This window comes from Cavia porcellus, unplaced genomic scaffold, assembly GCF_034190915.1.
Source record: "Cavia porcellus strain 051 isolate PalLab524CR breed Dunkin Hartley unplaced genomic scaffold, mCavPor4.1 scaffold_16, whole genome shotgun sequence".
Taxonomy (NCBI): domain Eukaryota; kingdom Metazoa; phylum Chordata; class Mammalia; order Rodentia; family Caviidae; genus Cavia; species Cavia porcellus.
The window spans coordinates 9923167-9943308 of record NW_026947499.1 but is presented as its reverse complement, the minus strand read 5'-3'; the positions used below and the strand labels follow the sequence as shown (position 1 = coordinate 9943308).

The window sequence follows — 20142 nt, the reverse complement described above, 5'->3', positions numbered from 1 at the left end:
ACTTTCAGAAAATGTGTAACCTGTGTGTTGGCTAACGAGACATTGGGGATGGTGCAAAGAACTCCTACTTAGCCGATGATTCCTATCAGAGGAAATAGTGATTTCATCTCTTAAAGGCCCTGGATTTTGAGTGACAAGATTCTTGTATTTAAATCATACTTAGTGGCAGCTTTCTTGCTAATGCTCTGGCTTCCCAGATCCGCCTGGATGGAGGAGGCTCATGTCTGAAAGGTCAGATAGCTCCCATCTGGTTCCACCAACCCTACCTCAGCCAACCTTGAACAGATGGTAACAACAGGCAGGGGAAAGAAAACAACAAATTACATCATTAGGAAAAAGATGATATGAAAAGGAATCCTGATTGTTCTCCTGGCTGCTTGGAGAAGGATTCAGTAAGTCTCACCTCAGTGAGTCTCGTGCTCCTGAAGCCTTCCAGCATATCTGTTGGGGAAAATAATGGACTGTTCCTGCCCTTTCAGCAATTCCTGGAGCAGGAGAGGGCCTGTTCTCTGATCTTTTGCTCTGTGAAACCTAGGCAATCAGAGGAGTGGAGTGAGGCAAGGATGACCGGACCCTAAAGATGAGCTCTCCTTATGTTTCAGGAGCACGTCCATGTCCGAATTTGTAGAAGGAAGTGTCTTGTCCCCAATGACAGCAGGAAAGGAAGAAGTAGTTGCCAGCTCTTCTAAAGGCCCTCAGTGGGAAGGAAAGGTGCTCACCTCCATCCTGATCCAGGTGACTAAGAGCACACTGTGCACACGCACCTGCGATGGTGCGGCTCCCTGGGAGTCCTGTTCTGCTCCTCTGCAAGAAGAAAGAAAAAAAAGCTTTTCCTGTTCTTTAACAAAGCCACATCATATGCTTCATTTTCTTTCACTTTTCTGAGCTTGCTGATTTTAGAAATTTAGACACTCAGATAGCTCTAAATATAAGGAGATGATTTCATTTAAAAGAAGACAGGGAAATTTCCCTTAGCACCACTCCTGCTTATTTTAGCACTGCTCGTGAGGACGAGAGACACAAGAATGAAAATCATACTCTGCTCACAAGAGCATGAGAAATACACTACGTTGTTATATCTGTGTCTTAATTTTCCAGCAAAGAGAACACTAAGACACATACACGATTTTATGGGGAAATTCTTAGCTCCTAAACAGTACCTTAAGGTTACTTTCAGGTTAAAAGATAAGGAAAAGAGCACTCAAGTTGATTAAAATACATACTATTTAAATTTGGGGATTCCAAGGATCCAGGAGGATGTAGAGCTGGCCATCTGCAAGGTGCCTTGAGCCCCCCAAGGTCGGGGTTCAGCAGCACCTCCACAAGCTGCAGAAAGAACTGACAGGCAGCAGCTGTCTCCGTCCAGGCCCAGAAAATTTGGGGCAGAGATTTTCCCAGGTCTCTTCTTTGATCCCAGGTGACTCTTCTTGTGTGATCAGGATTATTATTTTAGTTTGAACCTACCTGATCCTATTCTTTCCTCCTTGCCATGAGGCCTTGAAAATATTAATCACCTGCTCAGTCCCTTTCCTTCATGGTCAAGGACACACCACGGCTTCTTGGGTACCCAAAATTTGGACAGTCTTTGGGATATTATGACAGTGTTATTTGTCACACACATGGAATTCTAGATAGAGGAGCCCAGGACTAGATTTCCAAGCAGAAGCATTAGCCTTTATCTGGCTGCAGACTTGCACCAGGTAGAGGGAAGGGAATAGGAGCCATTCTGTCAATGTTTTCACCCCAGAAGAGGAATAGCTAAGTCAAATGGGACCTCCACTCCTAGTCTTTAGAGGAATCTCCACACTGTTTTCCACAGCAGTTGCACCGGTCTGCACTCCCACCGATAGTGGAGAATGTTTACTTATTCCCCACAGCTCCACCAACGTCAGTTACTGGGTGATTTCTTTCCTTTTCTCTTCTCTTTCTTTTGTTTTACTGTTTGATTTCTTGATATCATTCATAACTTCTGGGGTGAGATGAAATCTCTATTTTGTTTTAACTTCTATTTTCTCTAATGACCTGTGATGATGAACTTTTAAATATATATTTAGTTGCTGTTTATACTTCTTTATTTGAGAAGGGAAAATTTGTCTCAGTTGCTCATTTTGAATTGAGTCTTTTATTTGAGGACGTCTGCTTCTTTTCAATAGTTTGTATGTTCTAGATATAAGTCCTTTTTCTGAGGGACAACTAGCTATAGTTTTTTCCACTCTGTTTGATTGTATCTTCACTCTGTTGTTGATTTTTCTTCCTGTGCAATAGCTTTTTAATTAGGTGAGATCCCATTTGGTGGATTCTCTGAGATACTTCTTCTGTGATCAGGGTTTTCTTCCAAAGTTTTGCCAACACAAATGTCTTCAAGTGTTCTATCTAGTCTGTCTTCCCATAGATTTAACATTTCTATTTTAATATTTAGGGCTTTGATCCGTTTTGATTTTAGTTTAGCACACGGTAAAAGATATGAGTCTAATGTTAATCTTTAGCATGTAGCAAGTCTGTTCTTCCAGCACCATTTATTAAAAGGGCTGTCTTTCTTCCAGTGAATGTGTTTGGTACCTTTGTCAAAGATAAAGTGACTAAGTGTGTCTGGAGTTGTTTCTTCTAATCTGCTCCTCTGATCTTGCGGGTCTGTCCCCCTCCCCTCACGCTTAATACGGTGCTGTATATTTTTTAATCACATTAGCTTTGTAGAACAAATTGAAGTCAGGGATTGTGATACTCCTACTTGACCTCTGTTACCCAGAATTGTCTTTGCTATTCTACATCTCTTCTGGTTCCACATTGATTTTAGTATTGTTTTCTCTAATTCTGTGAAATTTGTGGTTGAAATTTTGATTGGAATTGCATTAAATTCATATGTATTTACAGTATGACCATTTTTCATATATTGGTGTTTCCTACCCAAGAGCGAGGGATATCTTTGCATTTCCTGATATATTCTTTGATACCCCTTTTCAGAGTTCTGTTGTTTTCAATGTAGAGTCTTTTGCTTTTTTTGTTGACTGATTCCTTGGTATTTGATTTTTTGGATGCTATTGTACAAGGTGTTGTTTCCTTAATATCTCTCTCCATGAGTTTCTTATGTGTATCTAGGAAGGCTATTGATTTGTGAGTGCTGAATTTGTATGAAGTTATGCTGTTGAATTTGCTTTTTAAATCTGAAAGTCTTTTTGTAGTTTTTGTCACCTTCTATTTAGCATACCATAGTATATTAAAATAATGATAATTTAATTTCCTTTCTTATTGTTATTCCTTTTATTTATTTCTCCTGTCTAATTGCCTTAACTAAAGTTTCTGAAATATATTGAATAAAGGTAGGTGCAGTAGGCATCTTTGTCTTGTTCTGGTTTTAATGAGAACTTAAGTTTTTATCCATTTAGTAAGATACTGTTTGTCATAAGTGGATTTCATCAGATTTCATCGTCTGTTCCAAATTCTATATGGGTGTTATCATAATAAGTGTTGCATTTTGTCAGCAGTTGTTTCTGTATGTATTGAATTGATCGTATGTTTTCCTCCTTGGCTTGTTAATATGGTATATTACACATATTGACTTGTGTATGTTGAGCCAGCCCAGCATTCTTGGGATGAATCCTACTTGGTTTGTTTATATAAGCATCTTGATCATTTGCTGTGTTCTGTTTGCCAATGTCTTATTGCATGAGATTCACCTATAGTTCTCTTCTTAGTTGAGTCATTCTCTGGTTTTCTTATCAGAAATTGGATAATGCTTGATTTCTGTGACGAACTAGGGAGTATTGCTCCCCTTTCAATTTTATTAAACAGTTTGAAAAATAGTAGTATTAGGACTTCTTTAAATTTCTTATGGAATTCAACAGTAAATCCATCACATCCTGGATTTTTTTTGTTGGTAGGTTTTTATTACATCTTCAAGTTCATTGAATGATTGATGCTGTGGTTTTTTTTTTTTTACAATTTTTGTATATTTTAATTCAGCTTGGTAATTCATTTGTATCTAGGAATCTGTCCTTTTCTTATGCATTTTGCCTCTTAGTAGACTACAAATTCTTAAAATAGCTGTAGATGATCTGGATTTCTACAGAATTGATTGTGATTTCTCACCATCCAGTTCTAATTGTGTGTATTTAAGTCTTTCTTTCCTTTTTTAAAAATAAGGTTGGCTTATTGTTTGTTGATTTTATTTATCTTTCTAAGAACCAACTCTTTGATTCAATGATTCTTTGTCTTGTTTCCCTAGTGTCCATTGTAGTAATTTCTGCTCTCATCTTTATAATGTCCTCACTGATATGAGCTTTGGGCTTCTTCCATTTTTTTTTTTCTGGAAACACATTCAACATTAAGTTGTTTATTTCTGATTTTAATTGTTTTCCTGATATGGGTGTTTACTGCCATAAATGTCCCTCTTAAGACTGGTTTTATTGTGTCCCATAAGATCCACTATGTTGTTTTGTCATTATCATTCAACTGTAAAAATTGTCTCATTTCTTCTTTAGTTTTATCTGTGACCCACTGTTGGTTCAGTAGGGTGATATTTAATTTCTATGTATTTATGAAGCTCTTGTGGTTCTTTTGCTGTTGACTTCCAATTTCATTGCACTATGGTCTGATCATATGACTGGGTTAACTTCACATCTTTGTGTTTACATAGGCACGTTCTACAAGCTAGTATGTGGTCTATTTTGAAGAAGGTCCTGTGTGCGGCTGAGAAGAATGTATATCCTGATGCTGTGGGATGGAACATTCTGTAGACATCTACAAAATCCATTTGTTCAAAAGTGTGTTTCAATTCTAATAGACATTATTGATATTTTTGTCTAGTTCATCTGTCTCTTTGTGACAGTGGTGATATTGATGTCCTCTGGTACAATTGTATTAGAGCTTATTTTTCATGTCTGCTAGCATTTGTTTTATATATTTGGGTGCATTGATATTTGTTGCATATATATTTATGATTGTTATCCCTTGGATTATTCTCTTTATAAGGATATAGTGACCTTCTTTGTCTCTCTCAATACATGTTGACTTGAAATTCAGTTTTTCTGCGAACATAATAGTCACCCCTGCTGTCTTCCAGATTCCTGTCACATGGAGTGATAGTGTTTTCTCTCCTTTGACTTTCAATCTATGAATTTCTGTTTGTGTTGAAGATCATTATGAAGAGGCTCTAAGAAGGACTTAACTTGTTCGCTATCTATGTTTATCTGTGAGTCTGACTTAGGCCTCAGCCCCTTGCCTGGTGACGGGAGCTGACTGAGGCCTAGAGCGGCCTGTGAGGTCAGAGATAACTCAAAGGGCAAGGTAAGGCCACAGCCAACGACACTGGCTCCAACACTGATTAAGTGAATAGAGGCTGCAGTTGAAGGAATCTTATTCCTGCAGTGCCACTCCGACCTTAAATGTCATCCTAGAGATCAGATGGTCTTATTAAAATGGCATAATTTACTACTTGGAGAAGTCTTTAAAATGACTCCCGAGGTCCTGCTGGTATTATGGATATCCAGAGAATTCTTTGTCTTAGTCTTCAGAGTCTTGAGCTCAGCTAAAGAGTTTTGACCTCCTGGAGCCCTAAAATCATATCACTGGTCTCATCTCTTTATGCTTTCACTGTACACTCATTTGGGAGACTGGGATCTAGGTCAGGACCTGATATTTTTGAATTAAATATGTCTCTTGTGCAGCATATGTTTGGATCTTGCCTCTTGATCCAGTCTGCGACTGTTTCTTTTGATTGATATACTGAGTTCATTATCATTGATGGTTATAATTGATACATATTGACATATTTTCTCACATTATTTTCCTGTTACTGACCTTCCCCACTGTGCGGATATAATTGTTTGTCTTTCCTGGTGTATTCTTTCTGTTTTGGTGCTTGGACTTTTAATCCTTTTCATCCCTTTCGAGAATGTCCTTCAGAACATTTTGGAGTTTTAATTTGGTGTCCATGAAATTCCTCTGGTGTTGTTTGTCAAGGAAGTATCTTATTTCTCCATCGGCTTTGAAAGATAGTACATCCATCTAGGTTGGTGTTTGTTTTCTATTAAGGCTTGAAATACTTCACTCCAAGTTGTCCTTGACTTGAGGGTTTATGTTGAAAATTCAGCTATGATTCTAATCGACTTTCCTTTATAGGTGATCAGGTTTTTTTCCCCCCTGGAAGCTTTTAATATTGTGTTCTTCTGGTGAATCTCTGAAATAATGACTCTTTTATTCTTTGTGTAGATTTTTTTTTTAAATCATGGTTGATTGGGGTTCTGTATGCCTCATTTGTCTAGATGCCAAATTCAGGCAAGCCAGAGAAGTTTTCTTCCATTACATCTGTGAACAAACCTTATATGTGGTTTGTGGTATCTCCTGCTTTTTTAATTTACTCCAATCAGTCCTACGTTATTCTTCTTGCACTGTCTAACAAATGCTAGAATGCTTTCTAATAGTCCCTTTGTATTTTTTTAAAGAAATCTTTGTTTTCATGATGACTAACTGCACATTTGTATTCTATATCCAATATTTGTCCTTGTATTGATTTTTTACTACATATAATTTTTACTAGAATTTTCAATCTCCTGGTATCTACTTTAACCTGTTTCATGGATTCCATTTCTGTTCTCTGTTGGATATTTATAATTTCCATCATTTTCCTTAGCTCCTCCTTTTTTATAATATGTAGCTGCTATAGAGCCACTAAGCATGTTTCACATCAAGGTCGCCATCTCTGTTGTTATCTGAGAAATTATTTCTGAGTTGACACATTCTAGGACCTCACTCATTTGCTTCATTGTTACCACATCAGGGAAGCCAGGTTGGTGGCTTTCAGATTATCTAACCTCATTGTGCTCTTTGGATGTCTGGCGTTTCATCTGAAGTGTCTTCTCATTTTCTATTTTTTTTTAAGTTTAATTTCTGGGTTGGTGTTTATAAATTCCTATGGCAAGTAGCTTTTGTTAGTGTGTAGAGCTTTTAGAAAAAGACTACTTCTTAGAGGTGTCTCCTGGGTGTATATACTCTTTTTGGTTTGAATCTATTACAAGATCTACCTCTTCAGGGGATAGGGAATTAGAAGTTTTGGCCTGGTTGACCCAGTTCCTGTTTCTTTGAAACTGGCCCCCAGTATTTTCTATGACCCCGGGCCAATCTCAGTCTTCCTATACCACAAAGAGCAACTGGTTAGAACAATCAGCAATACAAACGGCATCAACTGGTAGAATCAGTAATGCCAATAGCATCAAACACAACTTAGAAAATGACAAACTGAGGTAATTTGCCACCTGCAAGCGTATGAGCTAAATCTGTGGTTATATAACAAAACCTAAAACAAGGCAGAAAATTGTACAGAGGAAATAAGCCCTCAATATGCCAATTTTTACCACAGGGGAGAAAAGTTTAAAGAGGTTAGGGCTTGAACAGAGAACTAAAGAAGAATTAGAGATTAGGAGCAGCACTGGGGAACAAGGAGAGATCACAAACATGTTGAGAAACTGGCGCAGAAGACAAGGTGGAAAGAGACAAGCAGGAAATAAAAGAAAGTGGAAGAAGAACAGGACAGAAGAGCAATCACAGAAAAGTTAGAAACTACAGTCCCCCTGATAGAAAGCAAGATCAACCAATGACAAGGCTTTAAAAAAAGGGAGAGAAACAAAAGAAAAGAGAAAGATAGAAAAAAGAAGATGTCTGCTTCAAGCTTTGTCTCTGCTGTCCCTGGTAGACAGTGTGTGGAGGCAGAGCACAGGTGCACGCTGATTCATCCCAGCAAGCGAGGATTAGCTTCCTGGCTGAGTAGTGGATAGTGTTAGTGCGCCCATGCTTTCATTTCCCTGAAGTCCAGGTGGGTTTCTGGCTGTGGGGCTGGAACCAGACCTGTTCAGCCTGCAGCAGTCAGGGCACTTTCTGCAGGCCTGAACTCAGCTGGGAGCCACTACTGGAGCCAGGAGTTGTGAGTTCTGAACTCACATGGCCACCTCCGAAATGGCTCCTGGACAATCACTCCCTCTCTCAGGATGCCCAGCTAAATCCAGTCCACCCAACAGACAGTGCAGTTCACAGTGTCTACTCCTCTGTTACACTGCTTCATCCCTCTGTGGAGGCCTCTAGGGTTGCCAGCAGCCACCATGTGTCCGCAGGTTTGAACCTCTTCTCCCATGTAGTGAGTCCTGACTCAGGGGAAAGGCGCCTCCCACCAACTCCTCCTTATATGTTGAACTTTTGCTCTTTGCTCTCTCCATGGTATTAAACACTGGCTTCAGATCCTTCTTTGGTACAGGAGACCCGCTTCCCTCCTCCTCTTCCTCACATTGCTACAGTTCAGTGTCCGAACAGCACATCTCAAAAAGACTCTTTCTCTGCTGCTTATCACTGCATCATCTTTCTAAAAATCCAGAATTTTGACCTTATACCTGTCCAACATCCTAACCTTTGTGGTTAGAGGCTGATGAGAGATTACATTAAATTCAGTCTATTATATTTATCTAACAAATCTCTGCCCCAGTACTCCATTCAGTCAGTTCTTAAATGAACTGCTGTGTTTGGCAATCCCATTATAATGTACCAACAGTGTTTGTATCTTAAGGATAGGCAGCCTCAATAATTAATTGATGCCAGGCATGGTGTCACTTGCCTGTAATCAGGTACTGAGGAGGCTGAGGCAGGAAGACCATTAAAAGTTTGAGACCAGTATAGGCTCAAAGTGATGTCAAGGCCAGACTGAACTACATAAATAGATCTTGTCCCAAAAAGATAAAACTTAATAAACAAAATAATAGATCCTTAGTGTTTCTACAATTGCTTGTTCTGAGTGTGTCCCTTATAATAGAACTATAGTATTCAAGATTGAGATCCTTGACTAATTACTGTGCATTACCAAATGAGGTATCCATGGGGTTTCTCAACTTGTGGTAAATTGATACCAGATGTGGTTTTTCTGGAATTCCTGAACTTCTGGCTACTGTGTAAAGTGGGGGCCTACTTGTGGAGGTTGTGCTCTTCACCAGAGAAATTTGACTTTTTACATGGAGTATAGCAGTGTAAACTCATTGAACAAATACCCTAGTTGAGTTTTGGAAAATTACATGAATAAATCCTGTCCCTGAAGAGAAGTGAGGCCCTCTCCCAAAAACTCAGGTACTTGAGCAGGCGTTGCAAGTTTCTTTGCAAGATTGTTCTCTCTCTCTCTCTCTCTCTCTCTCTCTCTCTCTCTCTCTCTCTCTCGCTCTCTCTCTCTCTCTCTCTCACACACACACACACACACACACACACACACAGAGAGAGAGAGAAACAGAGAGAGAGAGAGAAATGCACGCAACACATCATATACCGAGAGCTCTGTGCAGATGGAGATGAGGTGAACTAGCAATCTGGGGGAAGTTCATATGCATCCTGTGTGTACACCTGACCCTGTGGGTCAAGGTCAAGCCCTGGAGACTCCACATAAGTGAGCAGTGCTATCCTTCCTTGAAAAGATCACTGATGTGGTTTAGATCTAGAATGTCACTGAAAATTCTCATCTATTAAGAAGTGGGACTTTTTGAAGCAGCTTAGATCACGAGGGAGCTAGTGGACATCTACTAATAAGTTCACCTGCTGAGTGTGCTGCTGGGTGTGGAGTTTGCTTAGAAGCAGGTGACTCAGGGTATGATTTTGAAGGGTGGATCTTTCTCCCCACTTTCTTTCTTTGCTCTCCCAGTTTCCAGGCTTCCAACAGGTGATCATGTTTCTTCTCTGAGATCCTTCCATCATTCCCTTCCTGCCTTGCAATCAGCTGACTATGAAGTACCTCCTTTAAATATATGAGGCCAAAATAAACCTCCTTTTCTTTCAGTTGTGAGTTTGAATATTTAGTCTCTCTGATGAGAAAATGACTGACACCCACAACACTGAATATAGACAAATTGGACAAAAGAATAGGGATCTGTATTATATTGTGAATGCACCTGTGAACCACTCTACCATCTGTAAAATAAAATTCCTTGAGGATACTGGTGAGTGACAATAGCTACATATTTCCATGCATAAAATCAAATATATTTAATACTTCTGAGAAAATGTTTGTGCCCCAGGGGATACTGTAATCAAAATTACAAATTATGTAGTGCAATAATGCATGTAAGGAAACACTCAGAAATCAAAGCTATGTGGAAGATCAGATTTTATTCCTCTTCTTACACGCAGGCAGACATCTGGCTGAATATCAATAAGTATCTAAATGGAACACTGCAAGTATATAGGTCTTAAAGTTGGAGGTACAATTTTAAGGAATCTCAAAATGATCTCATTTGAGTTTAAGGTGTGAGGGGAATCAGTGCAGGTACGCAGAGCTGGCTTCTGATGACTGAAGGGTGACCTTAGCCTCTCACTGAAATTTTATTACCCTTTTTTTCTTGTTTACCAGGTGAAAGCTATTGCCAGTAAAGAGTACATTGTTTATCATGGGCAGCCCAAAACTCTGAGGCCAACTTCAGGCCAGTCCTGACATCTGGAAAGAAAGAATTTCTCAAGCAGGATCAGGAGACCCTCTCTTTGAACTGTGTGAGTCAGGACAATGGGGAGGAAGCAGGCGCGGGATGGATCAGTCAGAAGTTTTTGTCTCACTTTCCCTCTGGCTGCAGTCACTGTGGGTTATACAAAGCTACTGTCACTGCCGTGGTTCACTCCGCAGTAGTAGACATTCTCAACTTCTTCTTGGATGTTCTGGATGGTCAGGTACTGATCCAAGCCAGAGCCTGATCCTGAGACTCGGTCAGGGATTCCATTCCCCTTATTCCACAATACCACTAGTACCCACTCGTATCACAAACTGAGCTCCCCCCCCCCCGGCTCTGCTGGAACCAGTCCACATAGTAATTACTGTAGCCACTGCTCAGGGTACAGGTGAGTTTGTGTGTCTGTCCCAGGGAGGCAAATGCAGCAGGCAGCTGAGTCAGCACAACCTGGGAGAGAGACCCTGGAAACACAGACCTCCATTAAGAATCCCATTGGGAGACAGGAGAATTCTTCTAGGAGCAAGGACAGGGCTGGTGTGTGGGTGTGGGCAACAATGGTCTGTATGAGGCAGTGACCATTTGTCCCATCTGACCTGTGAAGAGAGTGGTGATGGTGAAGGAGAGAGGAGCCCAGGCCATGTGGAGATGCCCCAATGCTGAGTCCTTTAGCCCCGAACCTGAGACAGGGGTCTCAAGCCTTTTATCCTCCTGGTTTATTACTAGTCAGGGTCTAGTTCCCCATGCAAATCTTCTTCTCCTTACCAAAGTTAGTATTAAGAAGGGTGGTGGTGACTAAAACAGAGAATTTACATGGATTTGGTTTCATATAGATTGCCTCTCTCTGGCGACCAGACATTAACTATCACCTTTTTGACTCATAAACCTGTCTTGGTCCCTTAACCACAACCTTTAAGCGGGGTCCATTTCTGATATTTCGTGTCTTTGCCACAATTATTTTGCTCCTCTGGTGGCCGGCAGTGGGATGCGGTGGCTCTATCAGCTAATTCTGGAACCTGTCCATGGTATCCTTCCCAATTTGATCTTAAATGGCAAGGTCTTGAAACCATTACTCAGTAAAAACTGTGATATGATCGCTTTGGATCAGAGCTCATCCTTGACTCTGGGAGGGGAGGAGAGGAGAGGAAACCACAGGAGAGGAGAGGAGAGAAGACCAGGGGAGACCAGAGGAGACCAGAGGAGACCAGAGGAGACCAGAGGAGAGGAGAGAACAGAACAGAACAGAAGAGGACTCAGCTCCTGCTCAGTGTATATTTGGTTCTCTGGAGACCTCTGGTCACATCATCAGCTAATGCTGAGTGTTGCCCATGGTTGTCTCTGATGACTCCCAGGGAAACGCCCAGCAACTCACCCACAGGAAAGACGTTTACTCTAGTTAATGTGATTGTAGAATTTGGACCTGAGAAATGAGAATGTAAAAAGTTAAAAAGCTTTAAAAACAATAAGCTTTTTATGGCTTTTTGTTCCATATTTGAGTTTACCTTGATGAAGTCCTTTTGACTAACTCGCTGTGGTGAACTCACTACCACTACAAAGGAAATAAATATCAGTTATGTCTTGATATTGTAACTTGCTTACTGTTTTTTGATCCTGATATTTTCCCTTTCTTCAGATATCTATAACTTAGAAATATGTTTTCAGGAAATATGTTACGAGTGAAAATAAGGAATGAACCATGTAGCACGAGATAGATGATGGAACACTGAGTAGGATTCATCTTTCCTCCTGCTGCTCTCAGATTCTAGGTTAAAGCCCAGTGGAGACGTGTGCACTGTACTCCAGACCTGGTCTGTGATTTCATCTGGCTGTGTCCCCAATCACAGCAAAGCTGGTCCACTTTGTGGAAATAACTCTTAAGTGACTGAGCTACGTTAGGGTAAGGGGTGATCTCTCACATGAAGATCAGCTTGCAGGCTGTGTAGGGACCTTCCTCCATGTTGGAGCTGCCACAGTGGCTTCTGTAGCATTGGGCAGGTTTTATTAAGTACACTGTGAAACACGGATTATTCTGTTGCTAAAACGGGTGCATATGTAGTTTATTGTGAATGCACATCTATTGTGTGAAGGACTTTGAAAATGAGAGTGAGAATCAATATCTAAAATAAAGGCTACGACAAATTTCCCAGACTCATTTAAGTTTTGGTGTAGGAATATATCTCAGGTAGAGTCTGGGGGACTTTTCTCAACATCCTTCAGGTTCTTGACAACACACCCACACTGCCATCTGGTGGGAGGAAAAATATTCCATCACCCTGGCAGGGATGAAAGCCAGAGAGGCAGAGTTCAGTGCTGGTATTTCCAAACAACACTGATTTTGAATTGTGGTTCTGAATTGTGAGTTTATGGCCCGAGCATGGATTTGTCGTGAGAGCTGGTTAGGAAAGAGAGCTTTAGGAGGTGAGGCTCAGATGTAAATACATCTAAGAGGAAGAAGATCTATCTGATATTACTGGAGAAAAAAATATTATTGTCTGTAGTTACTCTCATTTTACTAAAGATGACTTCCATAAAATCTATTTTTAATGTAAAAGTAATAATAGTTGAACTATTACAAATTAGAATAGTGATCCATCCTAATGTTTTCCTAAGCTGTCATAAAATGAGATCACAGACTGGATGACTGTAACAGCAGAAGTTTACTTTTTCATAGTTCTGGAGGCCGGAGCCCAGATCAAGGTGGTCGCAGGTTTGCTTCCTCTCAGATCCTCATTTCTTGGCTTATTGATGACCAACATCTCTCCGTGTCTTCAAATGGCCTTTCCACAGTCTGTGTTCTCTGTGCTACTATTTCGTCTAATGATACTGTTTCATTAAACTAAGCCTCCACTTTTAGTGTCTCATTGAATCAGTATTATTTCTTTTAAGCGTTTGTCAGCAAAGTAAGCTTAAATCCTGGGGGTTTTAGAAAAGAATTCTAGAAGACAAAATTTAGTCAGTAACACTCTGTGCAGGAACCAGCCTGCGAACTGCCCTTGGTGGTACAATGAAGAATTAAAGAGAAAGAGACAGACTTAAAATCAAGGGGGACCAGGGACCCCCATCTCTAAAGGGCAAGCACTCTGAGAGTCTGAAAATATCCTGTATTTGTTAGTAAAACAAGACAATGTAGCAATCACTTAACCCAAAGTTCAAGATACTAAATGTTTAACAAGGAATATAACAACTTCATATCCAGATACATAATTTTTTGTTGAGCCTTGGAAGTCCATGTTGTTCTGCATGAGGGGTTTATAATCCTTTTTTGTTTTTTAAAAATAAAATAAAAAATAAACAATAACAACAGTGACAATTTCAGAACAAAATAATTGGAAATTAACACTAGTTAATATATTTCACATTACCTTTAGAGTAGTTGTTCAGATTACAAGATTTACACATAAGAAAAATCAAATAAATAATGAAAGCACACACTGTTCTTTCTGAGGTAGCAACAGAGATTAGTAGTATAATTATCTATCTTGTATATGTGCCACACACACATGTATGTAGACATATACAAACTCAGACTCGCATTTGTGAACATCTTATTGATTTTCTAGTATAAAAAACTGAAAGAGTAAATGAGCCTCAAAATGTTCAATAGATATTGTGGAAAGGAAAGGGAAAGCAAGTGCTCAGAAGGAAAAAACAACTGGGATATGGGAAAGGAAAAAAAGATCAAAGATGCTGTTACTTTTTGAATGCATGAAATAAAATTTTGTATGAGAGAAGTCAGCTTCTAAGGATGTTAAATCAAATAAACTTGATGTCAGTACTTGCAAATACATACTTACTGAATGCCAGTATTTAGAGACAGAAAGAAGAATGTCTTTGCACTTCATATACATAGTAGATTACATAGTAGAACAAACACAAGAAATAAATTTTGTGATATACTTTGGACCATCACCACATATACTTGCTATGGTAAGATCCTGACAGTTTCTAGGTAGCTCTTGAGAAGGTCAGAATGCAAAAGTTTGAATATTCAGGGCATCAAACATTATTTCTGAATGCTGTGTGGCCTTGTTAAGTCCCACTTCCCCATTCATCTGTATCATTGTGTTTTAACATTATGGCCCACCAATGTTCTAATCTACACTAATGATAGAGTCAGCTTTATCCCCAGAAATGATGCTGCAGATGGTCAAGTAAGGACAGTCCCAGAGCCAGAGCCCAAGAAGTGATTGGGATTCCATCCTCTTATTGAAGCTTCCATCTCTCTTAACCCTTGAGGGAGGAACCTTGCCTGGGCACTGCTGAAACCATGCGATGCCACAGGCTTTGTGCTCACTGCTCAGGGTGCACGTGAGTCAAGTCCCAGTGCTCTGCCCTGTCAGTTCTTGCCATACAGCTGTGCAGGAGCACAGCGCAGTGCTTTCACAGTCCCACAATAATAAATACAAAGAGCTGTGATTTGGGTCTCTGGCAGGGTAACCATGAGCCTATTCCTAGGACCCAAACAGATAAACAAACAAAAACTACATCATACTATTAAGTGATCCTGACAATGAGATTAGCCTAGAACTATAATAAAGTTCTAGAAACTTGCTGGACAGTAACTCCAGAAATATGTCATCCCACACATAGTTCTGGAGGTCAGTAATCTAGCGCCCACAGACAGGGCCATGTTCCCCATGATACCTCTAGGAGACTCCTTTCTCCCCCTTCCTGAGTCCTACTTGTGTTGGTCTTTGGTGCCCCTTCACCTACTGACGCATAAGGTCAGCCTCCTTCTCTGTTTTCACATGATATCCTATATATGTATCCCTGTCTCCCCAGGGCATCTGCTTATGGCGACTCCAGACATAATGTAATCAATAATAGTTTCTCTAATATCACCTCATCTTACTGACATCAGAGATCAGTTTATGTGATTCTTGACAGTAGCCTCCCATCATGCTTCTATAGGGAGAGTTTTTGCCACATAACATTAAAAAAACAAGATTTTTTCCCAAATTTTCATAGGTTTTAATATTTTAAAGTTGTTATCCCCTTGTTTTGAAAGCCTATGTTGTTATAGTTCTGGGCTCTATCTTATTGTTATTTGTCTCTCCTGTTTCTGGTTTTTATTGCATTTTGTTTTGCTTCATTTTGTTGTTTCCTGTAATATGGAAAGTATGTATGTCCATATACAGGCTGAAACATGCTTGAAGTACTGCTAATGAATTTACAAGAATTGATTTTTTACATTTCATGGTATGAATAGCTACTTTGAAAAAAAACGAGACATTAAGGTAGCCATTCCTGATTTCCTACCATCTTGTTTTGAAGTCCACTAATCCTTTTATTCTTTGTTTCCATTATTTTTGGTCTGTTTTCTGTTATTTGATTTCAATATGTGTGAAATGTTTTCTGTTATTTGATTTCAATATGTGTGAAGGTATGTACAGCTATTTAGAAGAAAACAAGAGGCATTATGTTAGCCATTGTTGATTTTATATTGTCTTGAAGGCCCATAAGGCTTTTATTCCTTTTTTTTATTGGTTTTATACTATTTTTTGTTTGAATTTATTGTGTGTGTGTAGGTAAGGACAACTCTTTTGAAGAAAAACAAGATATATTATGGTAGCCACTGTTGATTTTTTGTTGCATTGTTTTGAAGACCTATGTTCCTTACATGATCTGCTTTTTGTTTGATTGTCTTAAAAATTATTTTTAAAAGTCATGCAATGCCTTTGTAGTAAAATGAAAACTAATAAAATGTAATTTATATCAATGTCTTAAATATGGTAGTTTAGTTTTCTTTTCTCTTAGATGTTAAAAAGAACACTATGGAAGCAGCTTTTAAATAGAGAAAATAGTGACTTCAGTCTTCAGATCTTAAAGCACAATCACTGTACTTCTAGGAAAGAAAAATAACTGAATTCTGTTTTTGTATGAAAGATGTCACATGGAACAATTCATGCATATCCTTCGCTATGGTACTGGAACATGAATCAGCATCAATAAAGACACTTTTCTACAACTTTCTCGTCACAAAAGGTCTACAGGAGTCTGCCAGAGTGTGTATAGTGCAGTCACTTCATCAACTTTGTACTCAGGCTTAGTCCAGTGTAGGTTTATGGCTTAATTAACCATGGGGGTCTCCCCGTGTGAGCAGTGCTGTCACAGAGCATATGACAGCACTCAGCTTCATCCTGACACTGTCTCTCAAGGGTGTTAGGTGGACTCTGCCATGGGAGGGAGCATGCCGACCTGACAGTGACTTGGAGTATCTATTGCTTGTGTCAAAAATCACTGTTGTGAGAGTTTTGTGAGTTTCTGGTGGACCTAGGATGGAACACGACCATCAGTGCTTGCTACAAAAAGCAGCCATAGAGGAAAATGGCCGAGACTCTGACAAAGAGAATATTTGAAAGAATAGGGTATATCAGAGCCTGAGAACTGGACCTCAAAATAAAAATCAACACACGAGGGGAAAAGAAAGAAAGACAAAAGAGTCACTCTGAAGGCAGCTGTATGAAATGCACACCTTTTAAGACAGAGAGTGAACAGAGATGGAAGGAGGAGCACACGTGTGTAGGCAACAGGGTGGGCTTTGCAAGTATTTCTGAGAGCCTGCAGCTTCTGATGCTGTGGGATGATCCTTGTTGTCCCCCTCAGTGCTCAGTGAGGTCTCTGTCTATGGTGTCATGTACAAATATGAATCATTTACCAAAAGCATTAGTACAATTGGTTATAAAATTCTGACCTCAGGATCCTGTTCCCCTGCCAGGGATGTTGGGTGCTGTGAGCTTTGTGATTTCCCATGAGACGCAGCACAAGCTGAGACCTCTAGCTCAGTCCTTTGAGCACAAACCACAGGATTAACTGTGAGCCTTGTGTGTCCTTTCTAGGCTTTGCTGACCCTTGAGAAGACTCCCAGTGCCCTCTAATGGGCTCTGATGAATATCGTATTCTCTAGTTGTATTCAGTATCTTCTGTCATTTTTTATTTTAATTTTGTTATTTCATGTGTGTTTCATAACACAATAACCAGATAACAAGAATAGCTTATATATTGCCATATTCTTAAGATAATGGCCAAAACGGGACTCCAAGCAGAAGTCATAGACAAAAGGGACCCTGCTTATAATGAAGGAGCAAGCAAAAACCAGAACATTCTCTTGAGCAAACAAATACAAATTAGTACTATGAGTGAAACAATTTGCATATCTATAATGGATGAGAGAATTGTTCATGGGGAGCACATCCCTCTTTGTGACATTTACCAGATCACTTACGTTTGTCCTATGTCATAGAAGATGGAGCTCTGCCTGGTACCACTGTGAACTATAAGCCCAGGCCTCCGCATCTGTTTTTCAGTTGGGGCGTGTCCATCAGAAGTGAGTTTCTCAAGTGATTCATGTTGTCAAGTGACTTGAAGCACACTTTGGAGGACATTTCTCCTTGTGACGCTCCAGACTGACATCTGGCATTGCTTAAAACCTGCTGTGGGTCAAAAGAGTAGAGTCCTTAGTTCACCACCTGTAAATTTCCTATAAATCTCTCGGAGTGAGTTCCCACACTCCTGAGAGACATCGACTCTATGGAAATCACACCCAGGTAACCCATTCAGCCTCCAGACAGGTTTCAGGGGCTTCTGAAAATGGTGATGAAGAACCTAAAACCACTCTAGTTGGCTTTAAGCCATGAGTTCAAAAATTGTTGCCATGATAAAAGAGTTTTTTATGTGTTAGTACGGAATTTGTCATGCAGCAATGTACAAGTACATGCATACGAAAATTGAGTGCACATAAGAGAAAGATAGAAAGACAGACAGAAAGAGGGAGGGAGGGCGAGAGAGGAATGTAACTGTTTGGAAATAAATATATATGTGCATCTTTGGCTGTTAAAATCTGAGGAATTTGTGAGTGTATATGATGTTTCCTCTTGGCCTTGGTTCATGGGACACAGGGTGACCCACGCATTGGATAATGGCCTATTTCACAGGTGTAAGGCCTGAGCCTTAACAAAGTTTTTGACAGATAATATAAAATGTTTTTATACTCTCATAGAGTGTTCCTATAATATCAGAATCTTGCTCTGCACCAACAAAGAAATTTGTAGACGTAAAGTATCTTTAAGAAATTTTGAATGTGAGAGACCAGAAAAAAACATAAACAAACCAAGAGTTTATTGATATGGATAACCTTGAGCAGCTTGACCTAGTATTAAAGTCGTGTTCAAAATTCAAATATTTTAGTAATGATTTTCTTTGTCTCCCTTCTACCCGTCTGTACTTCTTCTATCCTGCTCAATGACACTATGTCCTGACACATTCTCAGGCGAGCTGGATTCCGCCCTCTCTCTCTTGTCCCACAACGTGGTTTGCTGGCCCTGATCCCTCCAGTATACTCCAGCCTAGTGCCCTCTACTTCATGGTGCAGCTGAGGCTTTAGGTGACAGAAAGTGAACCAGACCAGCTTGTACCTGAGATCCTCCCTGAGCCTGTGTTCTCCCTCCCCAGTTCATGTTTCGGTCCTGGACGCAGTGAGACACCAGCAGCTCTGGACAGTGTTGGATGCAAGCCAGGGAGACGTCTTTGGTGTGATGTGTGAAAGTGTAGAATCCCTGCTCTTGAGGCCAGGTCCTGCTTGGATGGACCCAGGTCTCTGATTAGCTGGGGGATTAAAGGTTTACTTCATGTTTTTTGTCAAAATAAAAATACCACAGCTATGTCCTTTTATATTATTGTATAATCACTGTACCACAAAGCAAAATTTAGCAAAACTCAGTTTGTATTTCTTTTTCCTGAGACTCTGGCAATATTCTTCCATAAATCGGAATGATGAATCCTGTTACACTGTAGTTAGATCCAAGAGTACTTACTGTAGATACAAGTTATTTTTACACTTCATGAGGCTTCCTAGTTAATTCACAGGGCATTTTGCAGTTTTTGTGCCACTTCTCCATCCAGGGGTGTCACTGTGAAAAGCGTCATTGTACCCGATGCCACAGTAATAGTCAGCCTCATCCTCAGGCTGCAGCCCAGAAATATGCAAAACACCTGCATTGGCTGAGGTGTCTTTTGAACCAGAGAAGCTGCTGGGGAAGCCAGAACCCACTTGCTTATCTGAGTCTGAGTAGTAGTGCAGGAGAAACCTGGGAGGGCTCCCTGGCTCCTGCTGGTACCAATATAAGTCTTTTCTCCCAACACTGATGTCACCTCTGAAGGTGCAAATAAGTCTAGCAGCTGCTCCAGGAGATGCAGAGAGTGCGGCCTCCTGAGTCATCGGATCCTGGGAAACTGCAAATACAGACCCTGCTGGACTGGGGAACAGTGACATGCTAAAGCTTGGCAAGACTCATAGCAGAGGTTGTGAAAGTGCAGCTTGTCTGTAAGGCCTGCTCTTACCTGAGCAGTGAGAGAGGAACAGGAGGAGGAGAGGGGTCCAGGCCATGGTGGAAGCAGCCCCCTGATCGCCCCCTGATCCCCACCATGCCTTGAGTTGCCCCAGGCCTCCTTTTCTTTCCCAGGCCCTGAGCCAGGAGCTGGTCATGCATATTTGTTCCCAGCTACTGTGGCTCAGCCCCTCCCTGAGCCCTGGTGCTGGTGCTCAGCTCATGCTGCAAAATGAAGAGGAAGAAAATTTGATTTCCTCTTTGTACAAGTCCTGGTGATACAGGGGGATGAAATTTCTGATCTACTGTGTCAGGTCTGAGCTCCTGTTCTTTAAAATTGAAGAATGAATTTTAGGAACAAC

General features: G+C 40.3%; 1 long non-coding RNA gene across 1 annotated transcript in view; it reads left to right on the top strand.

The window, feature by feature from the left end:
* Positions 1-16491, top strand: part of LOC134470627 (uncharacterized) — a 48043-nt gene extending 31552 nt beyond the window's left edge. The window contains exon 3 of the long non-coding RNA XR_010039629.1: positions 10367-16491. This is a non-coding gene — a long non-coding RNA (uncharacterized LOC134470627). The remainder of the gene's footprint in view (positions 1-10366) is intronic.
* Positions 16492-20142: the final 3651 nt, after the last annotated feature.